Source organism: Panthera uncia, chromosome B1, assembly GCF_023721935.1.
Source record: "Panthera uncia isolate 11264 chromosome B1, Puncia_PCG_1.0, whole genome shotgun sequence".
Taxonomy (NCBI): Eukaryota; Metazoa; Chordata; class Mammalia; order Carnivora; family Felidae; genus Panthera; species Panthera uncia.
Window position 1 is genome coordinate 32,317,061 of NC_064811.1, and position 10,682 is coordinate 32,327,742.

The window sequence follows — 10,682 nt, forward strand, 5'->3', positions numbered from 1 at the left end:
GGCTCTGTGCTGACAGCCTGGAGCCTCCTTGGGATTCTCTCTCTCCCTTTCTCTCTGCCCCTTCATGCTCATACTTGCGCTCTCTCTCTCTCTCAAAAAAAAAAAAAAAATTAAGTTTTTTTGTTAAATGCAACACCAACACTTGAATATAATTAAGATCCATAGTTCTTCAAGTGTTCTTGCTTTTGGTTACACTTTTCCATATACATTCATACAATGTGCTTTATTAGCCAAATATCCTACCATAATCAATCAGCAGGTAATTACTGAGCATTTGACATTTATAAGACTCTGATGGACACTGTGAAAGAGAAAGGGAATAGATGACAGGGCATTTGCCTATGAAGAACTATGCTGAGTGAGAGACATAAGAAAAACAAATGAAGAAGGAACTTTTAAAACATTCATCCCATGGCTATGGAGAAGCTGTTACTACCCTGGTTCCACAAATACCTGCCCCTCTGGCCACCCCTCACTTTCTTTTGCTGGTTCCCATCACTCAGCATTGATCTTTTAACATAACTCTTCCTCAATGTTCTCTTGTTCTTCTCACTATACACGGTCATCCTAAATGATCGCAATTCTTCCGTCTTCAAATTAACGTCAATGCAAATAACTCCCAAATCTGTATCTCTTTGTGCTGTGGAATCACATTTCCAAGTGCCTGTTGGATTCACTCCAATGGACTTTGTGGTTATCTCCTCTACATGCATCATACCCCAGGTCCAGAGGTAGGCTTCATTGGGCTAAGAATCCTATCCAACCCCTTTGCTAGTTATTGATTTAAAAGAGCACAAAGCATTCTTTTTGGTCTCAGGGAATGATTTAGTGCTGGGCATGAAATTTAATCTAGGCATTGACAGGTGAAGAAACAGAGCCACATGTAGAGATGGACTCTTTTTTCCCCAAATAGTGTAAGGCAGGAAATGTTTTTTTCTCCTATATAGGTTCTTTGGCTAGTCTAATAACGAAATTGACATTAGACAGATGAGCAGGAGAAAAATTTAATTTCATACTTACAGGAGTTCACAAAAATATCAGACTCAAAGAAGTGACCAAAGCAGGCAGGTTTTATACCTTTTATTTTACTTTTATTTTGTAATGTTATTTATTTTTGAGAGAGAGAGAGAGACAGAGTGTGAGTGGGCGAGGGGCAGAGAGAGAAGGAGACACATATCCCGAAGTAGGATCCAGGCTCCAAGCTGTCAGCACAGAGCCTGACTTGGGGCTAGAACTCACGAGCTGTGAGATCATGACCTGAGCCAAAGTCAGACTCTTAACTGAGCCACCCAGGAGCCCCTATCTTATATATTTTTTAATGTTTATTTTATTTTTCAGAGAGAGAGAGAGAGAGAGAGAGAGCATAAGCCAGGGAGGGGCAGACAGGGCAGGGGACAGTGGATCCAAAGCAAGCTCCACGCTGACAGCAGCAAGCCTGATGTGGGGCTCAAACCCACGAGCTGCAAGATCATGACCAGGGCCAAAATCAGATGCTCAACTGATGGAACCACCCAAGCACCCCAGTTTTTATACCTTTTAGACAGAGACAATAAATTTGTGAAGAATTGAAAAGACAAAGAAGTGTGGTCTCAGAGTAGCAAATTCATGAAGAAATAACTAGGTTTGTTTCTATAAATTTCTTGGCCCAGAATGTCTTATCTCTGGCAATAAGAATCGCTTTCTACCCTCCAAATGCAAGGAGAGTACGCTTCACATGGGGAATTGTTTTCCGTCTTTAGAGGGACAGAGGATCAGAGTCTCTTTCTTACACTGGTTGTTTCTTAAGTAACTTTAATTCAAAATAATCAAGATGCCAAAGTGGTGTATTTGGGGGCAGCGTGCCCCAAACCCTATCAAGTCTTGTGCAAGTATGAGGCCAGAAAATTTGCAGCAATCTTAAAAACCAGCCTAAGTAAGAGACTGATACAAAGAAGAGAACAGAGGCGAGAGAAGGGAAATGGAACTGGAGATACTTTAGGTCAACCCTGAAGCCCATCCCACCTCTGGATTTCTGATTTGGGAACCAAATGTTGTCCTTATTATTCCAGCCTATTTGAGTAAAGTTTTATGCTGCTTGCAACCAAAATAATTCTAATTGACATATTCATCTAAATAGGTCCCTTACTGGCACCACATTCCAAGATATCTAGAACTGAATTCATCAAATTTTCTCCCAAACCTACTCCTCATTTTGTATTTCCACTGTTGCTTAATGGACTCATCATGGACATGATAACTTAAGCTAGAAATCAGTTATTTGGGATTTCTCTCTCTTTCACAACCATATTGTTCTGTAGTTTCTGCCTCCACAGTCTATCTCACCTCAGCTCCTTCTTTTCATCCCTTATTGTCATCTCCCATGGCCATTACCTGTGACCTACAATATTGTAATACTTCCTAACTGGAGTTTCCCAAGTTTTATCTTTCCTCTTCTTTCAATTCATTCAACACGTTTCTTTCTGCCGGTAACTTTTAAAGTAGAGATAGAGTGGGGAAAACATTTTTAAAAATAAAAAAAAAAATTGATGCCATAACTTTGCAGAAATTCCAATGAATTTCTATTACCTATAACAGCATTTTCTAAAATGTGTTCCACAGAACAATAGTCCTGGGGAAATATCAAAGAAAGGGTTTTGTGATCAAATACATTTAGGAATTTCATCCATGGGAGCCAAATTCTGAGATAGCTCTCAGTGATCCTTCCTGTCTCTGGGTACTTATTTCCTTCTGTGGTGCCCTCCCACACTGTATCAGGGTTGGTTTATATGAACACTAGAATATGGTAGAAGTGATGGTATGTCACTCCAAGGTTAGGTCATAAAGTCTAATCTCTCTGTTGGTCTTTCTTGGATCATTCATCATGGGGAAGCTAGTTGCCATTTCATGCAAAGAGGTCCATGTGGCAAAAAACCAAGGCCTTAAACTAACAGCTAGAATCTACTTGATGGGATTATACTCTTTTTCTACTGGAGTGTTTAAAAGAACAATGGTGGAAGAGCCCTTTCCTCCTTACCAATGCAGATTAAGACAACAGACTCTGGTGAAATAGAGAAATAATTACTTACAAAGGAAACTATAATATACAAGAGGCAAGAGTTAACATATCATCTAACTTGAGCTTTCCTTTGCATTCCAGAAGAGAAAGCACCCAAAGACTTCATTTGGATAGAGACTTCATGGGGCCCTTCCCTTCATTCCTAAAAGAACAGTCCAGCCTCTTACCCCTGCCTCTTCTTTTTTTTTTTTTTTTTTTTTAATTTTTTTTCAACGTTTTTTATTTATTTTTGGGACAGAGAGAGACAGAGCATGAACGGGGGAGGGTCAGAGAGAGAGGGAGACACAGAACCGGAAACAGGCTCCAGGCTCTGAGCCATCAGCCCAGAGCCTGACGCGGGGCTCGAACTCACGGAGTGCAAGATCGTGACCTGGCTGAAGTCGGACGCTTAACCGACTGCGCCACCCAGGCGCCCCATTACCCCTGCCTCTTCAAGATAGTCCTACAACCCCATACTATCCTTGGGAGAAAACCTGTTCCTGCTCCTTCCATAGGAAAAGATTTCTTCCCCTGGAACTTTCTCCCTCCATCTGCCTCAGTCTGCCTATTATTTCAAAAAGGGACTGTAAGAGTAGAAAGAAGTCAGCACAAGTCACTGTAAAAAGGCTGATAATATTGCATATCACTACTTACCTGCTTCTGTTAGGTAAGAATTTTTCACCAATGGGGTACCCAGTCTTATTGACTCTGGTCTCAAGTAATTTTCTGAACTTCAACTAGGTGAGCAGCAACACTGCCAGTCCCTTATTTATAAGGTCATTTATAAGGTAAGTATGTCTCCGAAGGACTTGCATTAATGGTTTTTCCTGAAGATATCAAAGTCTAAATTCATACCGAAGAAAGAATGTGTCCTCTATTATCAAGACTCCCCATTGTGTTGGTTGCCTGGGTGGCTCAGTGGTTAAGCATATGACTTTGGCTCAGGTCATGATCTCCCAGTTCTTGAGTTCGAGTCCCATGTCAGGTGAGTTTGAGGCCTGAACTGGGTGAGCACAAGCCCTGCTTTGGATGAGCCCCACTTCCCTCTCTCTCTCTCTCTCTCACTCCCCCTTCTGGGATTCTCTTTCTCTCTTCCCTCGCTCAGTTGAGCCCTCTCTCTCTCAAAAATTAAGATATAAAACATGATTCTCTGAGAGTTCATAGTTTGATATAAGATTTATTATTATTATTTTTTTTAATTTTTTTTAATGTTTATTTATTTTTGAGACAGAGAGAGACAGAGCATGAACAGGGGAGGGTCAGAGAGAGGGAGACACAGAATCTGAAACAGGCTCCAGGCTCTGAGCGGTCAGCACAGAGCCCGACGCGGGGCTCGAACTCACGGACCGCGAGATCATGACCTGAGCCGAAGTCGGCCCCTTAACCGACTGAGCCACCCAGGCGCCCCAGATATAAGATTTATTATTGAGAAATTGTTTGGCCAGGTGTTCTAACCCTGCAGGCTAAACCTCAATTTGCTAAATGAGCCTCTTTGATTTCCTAGTCCTCAAAGCACAATTAATAAAATTTCCTCAGAGTCTTGAGCCATGATTTCCTGGGCTCTTAAGCATACAATATCTGATTTGGAAAAATATGTGATCTTTAATTCCTGTTTCCCTCCCTAAATCAATTTCAAAGATAGACTAATAGAAGTCAACCTCAAGATCCTCTTTAAAACTAGTTCAAATCCTAAGCAGCCAGCTCTATGCCATCTCCTCCTGGTTTTCCTTTAATTGCCAAGAATTAAAAGGTTCAGAAGGCTTTTTTTTTTTTTCCAGAGAAAGAGAGAGAAAAAGAAAACAAAATTAACAACAACAATTGAATCTCAGCTATTGTGGAACCTAAAGTCCCAAGATTTTAAGAAAAAGAAGGCTCTAGGGCACCTGGCTGGCTCAGGAGAGCTCGGTAGAGCATGTGATTCAGGTTGTGAGTTTGAGCCCCATGTTGGATGCAGAGCTTACTTTAAAAAAAAACAAAAACAAAAAAAAACGAGCATCTAACCAAATAGTCCAGGCCAGTCTAGTTCTCCATCATTCAGATTCCCTTCAATTACTTAGTAAGTCTCAACCAAGTGTTCAGACATAATCATCTAGTGAGACATAAGCAGGACATTTGTCTACCCCCCTTCCTACCAACCAGTACTGTTGAATAGTATTTGCGCTTCCATGGTAACTCCAGCCCCGCCCCCCTTGTCCTCCCTCATTATGGATTTGATGCATTTCCAGTTTCTTTCTTGTAAGGTACAGTTGAGAGAAATAGGATGGCTGAGATTGGAAAGAAGAGCCAGTGCAGACCTACAGAGCCACTGATTAATTATAATTAGACTTTTTCAAAGTAACATGATGGAGAGCCATGACATGGAAAATAGTTCCCATATATTATGTTGTACAAAAGAAACTTGCTTTGACCTCATTTTCTTCTCATTATCCCCTTTTTTCCTTTATCGCTTTTTGCAGGTTTTTGTTTCTGTCTTCTTTTTATTGGATTTACATTTTTCATTGTGTCCTTTATCTTGGCAGTTCTCCTTCCCACCACCACCCTTTTTTTTACACTGCTTAGTACACTGTAGAAATGTATATTTCTAAATTTGTTATACTGCACTTTTTGTTCTTGAATAGATACTGGGGAAGAGGAGTTCAGGATATGAGAAATTTGTGTTATGTTCATTTTCTGCCTCAGTAGAGAAATAGTGCCTTCTAGTGTTTGCAGTAACGTTTTGTATTTGCACCATTTCCATTCTGAAAAGTAAACCAATGCTTTTACTTTTTGTATTTCTCCTATTTATTAAATATATTGATAATATTATCATTTTTATTTTAGGGACTTAAAATTCAGTATCATAAAACATTTATTTAATGAGATGATGATATCCAACTAAGTAAAAGGATTAGAAAAAATGTATTTTACATAGTGCATTCCCCATTTAGCCGCCAGCAGTCACCAACGGGTGAAGAAACAAGTCACAAAATATGATTCATGATACTGCCAAGCCACAAATAAAGAACTGCAAAAATTAGATGCTTGAGGGCCCCGTGAACAGGAAATGTTACAGAGAGGTTATTCAAACTTTCTATTGCTCAAGGCAACCCTTTCAGGAGTGATTTGATTGACATGTCTTCCTTGGTTCTGCTGCTCCTAAGTCACCTCTATTTCTCCTAGAACTGGCCATATTCTTTGGGAGAAGAGCTGTGCTCTCAGAGAAACAGATATATACCTTAAGAGATTTATCAGTTGTGAGAAGTTACCCATTGTCCAGTATTTCCCAACTTCCTATGGTTGGATAAGCATTCCCTGAAATGGATTCTCACTTGTTAACCTTTACGAAAATGTGAGGATAAGTGTGTGCATGTGTATATCCATGGTATTTTTTTTTTTTTACTGTTTTATTTATTTTTGAGACAGAGAGAGACAGAGCATGAGCAGGGGAGGGGCAAAGAGAGAGGGAGACACAGAATCCGAAGCAGGCTCCAGGCTCTGAGCTGTCAGCACAGAGCCCGACGCGGGGCTCCAGCTCACAAACTGCGAGATCATGACCTGAGCAGAAGTTGGACGCTTAACCGACTGAGCCACCCAGGCGCCCCATCAATGGTATTTTATTGGGGTTCTCTAGATACACAGATACAGATATAGATATACAGATATCTATACATATATAGTTACATGTGTCTATATATGTATCTATATAAATACATATCCTAAGAGTTGTTTCTATATATTTATATATATATTTTTTTTAACTTTTTAATGTTTATTTATTTTTGGGAGACAGAGACAGAATACCAGCAGAGGAAGGTCAGAAAGAGAGACACAGAGTCTGAAGCAGGCTCGAGGCTCTGAGCTGTCAGCACAGAGTCTGACGCGCGACTTGAACCCACGAACTGGGAGATCATGACCTGAGCCGAAGTCAGACGCTAACCAAATGAGCCACTCAGGCGTCCCTACATATTTCTATTTATAAAGAGATTTATTATAAGCAATTTGCTCATGCAATTAAGGGGCTGACAAGACCCAACATCTGCAGGGTGAGTTAGCAATCCGGAGACTGGGGAGAGCCAATGGTAGGGTTCCAGTCCAAGTTCAAAGGCCTGAGAACCAGGAGAGCCAATTTTCATTTCCAATTCAAAGGCTGGCTGGCTTGAGACCTAGGAAGAGTTGATGTTTCAGTTTGAGTCTGCAGGCATAAAAAATTCTTCTTCACTTGAGAGAAAGTTAACCTTTTTGTTTTAGTCAAGTCCTTCAACTGATTGGATGAGAACCACCCACATTTGTGTGGGAATGTGCTTTACTTAGTCTATTGATTCAAATGCTAATCTCATAAGAAACACCTTCACAGATACACCCAAAATAATATTTTACCAAATATCTGAGCACCCCAAAACTCAATCAAGTAGATACACAAAATCACAGGTATTATCAACATATATAAATTAAAATATGTTTATTTCTTTGTCCTCCCTACTCTTTAAAATGTTTATAGTATCATTGTTCTAGAACAAATATATCGTTTCAGTATTTGTTATTTGAGTCTTATGAATTTCTTTTTCCAGTCTCTAAATGAGTTATTGTAGACAGTGTCTTTATTTCACAAATAACTGGAAAGAATAGGGTGATAATATTTATTGAGTACCAACCATTTATTTAGAATTAGCTATATACTTATACATTTAATTTTCACAGCAATCGACTGAAGTACGTAAGATTACTATCATTTTAGAGATGAAGAAGCTGAGACTCAGAGAGGTTAAGTAACTTGCCCCAAAGTGGTAGAATATGCATCTAGAAGTAGAAACAAATCTTAAAATGTCATATTCTTTTGGGGCATGTGGGTAGCTCAGTCGCTTAAGGGTCAGGACTCTTGATTTTGGCTCAGGTCATGATCTCACGGTTTGTGAGTTAGAGCCTTACTTGGGGCTCCATGCTGTCAGTGTGGAGCCTGCTTGGGATTCTCTCTCTGCCCTTTCCCTACATGTGTGCTCTCTCTCTCAAAATCAATAAAATAAACTTCAAAAAATGTCATATTCTTTCTACTCCAACTTATTATCATTAAAAAGCTATATGACTGAGGCAAACTGATTAATTTTGTCAGGCCTCAGTTTTATTTGCAAAATGAGTACAAACTAGATGATTTCCTTTTCCTTTAAGATTTTATTCTTTAAGTAATTTCTGCACTCAATGTAGGGCTCAAACTCACAACATCAAGATTAAGAGTCATCTCTACCAACTGAGCCAGCCAGGCATCCCCGAACTAGAGGATTTCTTGGGTCTCAATTGTTAGAGTTCATGGCAGACATTTAAAATTATCTACCCAATATCCATTAGCCTATTCTTCCTTGCCAAAAGAATAGGGACAAATTCATTTAGCATACTTCTTTTGGCCTTTCACGTTTACCCTTATTCTTACCTGAATGCAGACATGATACTAAAAGAGAAACATCATGTCCCAATTCCTTGGTGTAATGTTTGTTTTCTACTGTTCTTCTAGATAATGATCTTTTCAACTTCATCCCAGGATCCAGTGTTGACCTTCAAAGTACAATGTGTCTACTCAAGGATAGAAGCAAAATGATTATAGTTGTGCAAAATAAATATACATATATTTTAAAACCATAAGTTTTTCCTTAGTACAGGGAAAACTGTACTGATGTAATTTGGAAAATATAGAGAAATTGGAAATAAGAAAAAAATAGGAAGCCTATTATTCCTTAATCAAGAGAAAGAAGGGGTGCCTGGGTGTCTCAGTTGTTTAGGTGTCTGACTTGATTTTGGCTCAGGTCGTGATCTCATGGTTCGCAAGATCGAGCCCCACGCCAAGCTGTGCGCTGACAGCATGGAGCCTGCTTGGGATTCTCTCTCTCTCCCTTTCTCTCTCTGCCTCTCTCTTTCTCTCTTTCTCAAAAATAAACTTTAGAAAGAAGAAACCAGAAATTTTGCTGGTCATCGTGGAATAATCAAGTGTAAAACTGCAATAAACATATTCAGCAACTACTTTCAGACAGTGTACAATTAATTGCATAGACTGCAGTTTCTCAGAGAAAGAAAATTCATGAGGTGAGTCTCATGATTGACCAGCTCTCTGCCTAGGGAAAACTTCCTAACTATAGTGCAGATAGCTTGAGTCTGAGCAGAGCATAGGAATCCTACTGAACTGAGGAGGCAGGCATGAGAGTGTGTGGCCTCTGAGTTGGCTAAAATCTCTGAGTTGGGGTGAAGCATTGGAAAGGAACAAGCTGTACAGAAAGGGAGGTCCAGATACATCTGTATCTATATCTAGCTATACCTATCTCTATCTATATCACTATATATATTTTGTTCCATTGATCTATACAGTGCTACATGCATATACATGCATATTTATACATATATATAGAGAGAGAAAGATCTAGATCTAGGTATATAAATGTATATAGCTATATGTCTCCTGTCTATCAACACAGAAAAAGCATTTGGTAAAATAAAATAACCATTCATGACATAAATTTTCATCAAATTAAGAATAGAAATGTTCGTAGTCTAAGTATAAATGTACAAAAACTACAGCTAGTAGCACACTTGTTGATGGACAAAGGACTGCTTTCCCTCTAAGACTAGGCATAAAGATAAGATATCCACATGCAACACATCTAGTATTATTGTATTAGAGGTCTTAGCTAATGTAACAAGGCAAGAAAAAAAGATACAGAGATTCAAAAGGAAAAAGTAAAACGGTTTCTATTCACAGATTACATGATTGCTTACTTGCATAGAGAATCCTAGGGAATATACGAAAAAAGTGCTATAATTAATAAACAAATTTAGTAGGGAAGCACAGTTAAAGAAACACTTGTATGTCAAAATACTAGCAACAAACCACTGGGAAAAAAATGTAATGCTATTTATAATAGCATTTTAAAATAGCATAATTATTAAACTAAAAAAAAAAATAGCATAATTAGGAACAAATTTAACAAAAGGTATCCAAGGCTTCTTCACTGAAAAAAGGTAAAGCCTGACTAAGAGAAATTAAGGATGTAAATAATAGAAAAATGCATTCAGGGACTGAAAGATCCAAAATTGTTAAGATGTTAGTTGTGCCCAAATTGATCTATAAAATCAATGCAATCTTTTTAAAAAATGTTTATTTATTTGTTTTTGAGAGAGAGAGAGAGAGAAGGCACAACTTGGGGAGGGGCAGAGAGAGAGAGAGAGGGAGACACAGAATCAAAAGCAGGCTTCAGGCTCTGATCTGTCAGGACAGAGCCTAAAGTGAGGCTTGAACCCACAAACTGTGAGATCATGACCTGGGTCAAAGTCAGACGCTCAACCGACAGAGCCACCCAGGCGCCTCTAAAATCAATGCAATCTTAATCAAAGTCTCTGAAGGCTCTTGGGAGAAATAGACAAGCTGATTTTTAAATTTGTATGGAAATGCAAGAAACTAAGATAACCAAAACAATTCTGGCGAACTTGTTATTTCAGCGCTATTTGTTGAAAGACTTTCCTTCCCCCATTGAATTGCTTTGATGCCTTTGTCAAAAATAATCTTGTAACTGTGGATCTATTTGGGGGCTATTTTGTTCCATTGATCTATTTATTGATTTTATGCCAGTACAACACTATCTTGATTGGTCTATATTAAGATGGTTGTTTCTATGACTGGTTCTAGAGGCTG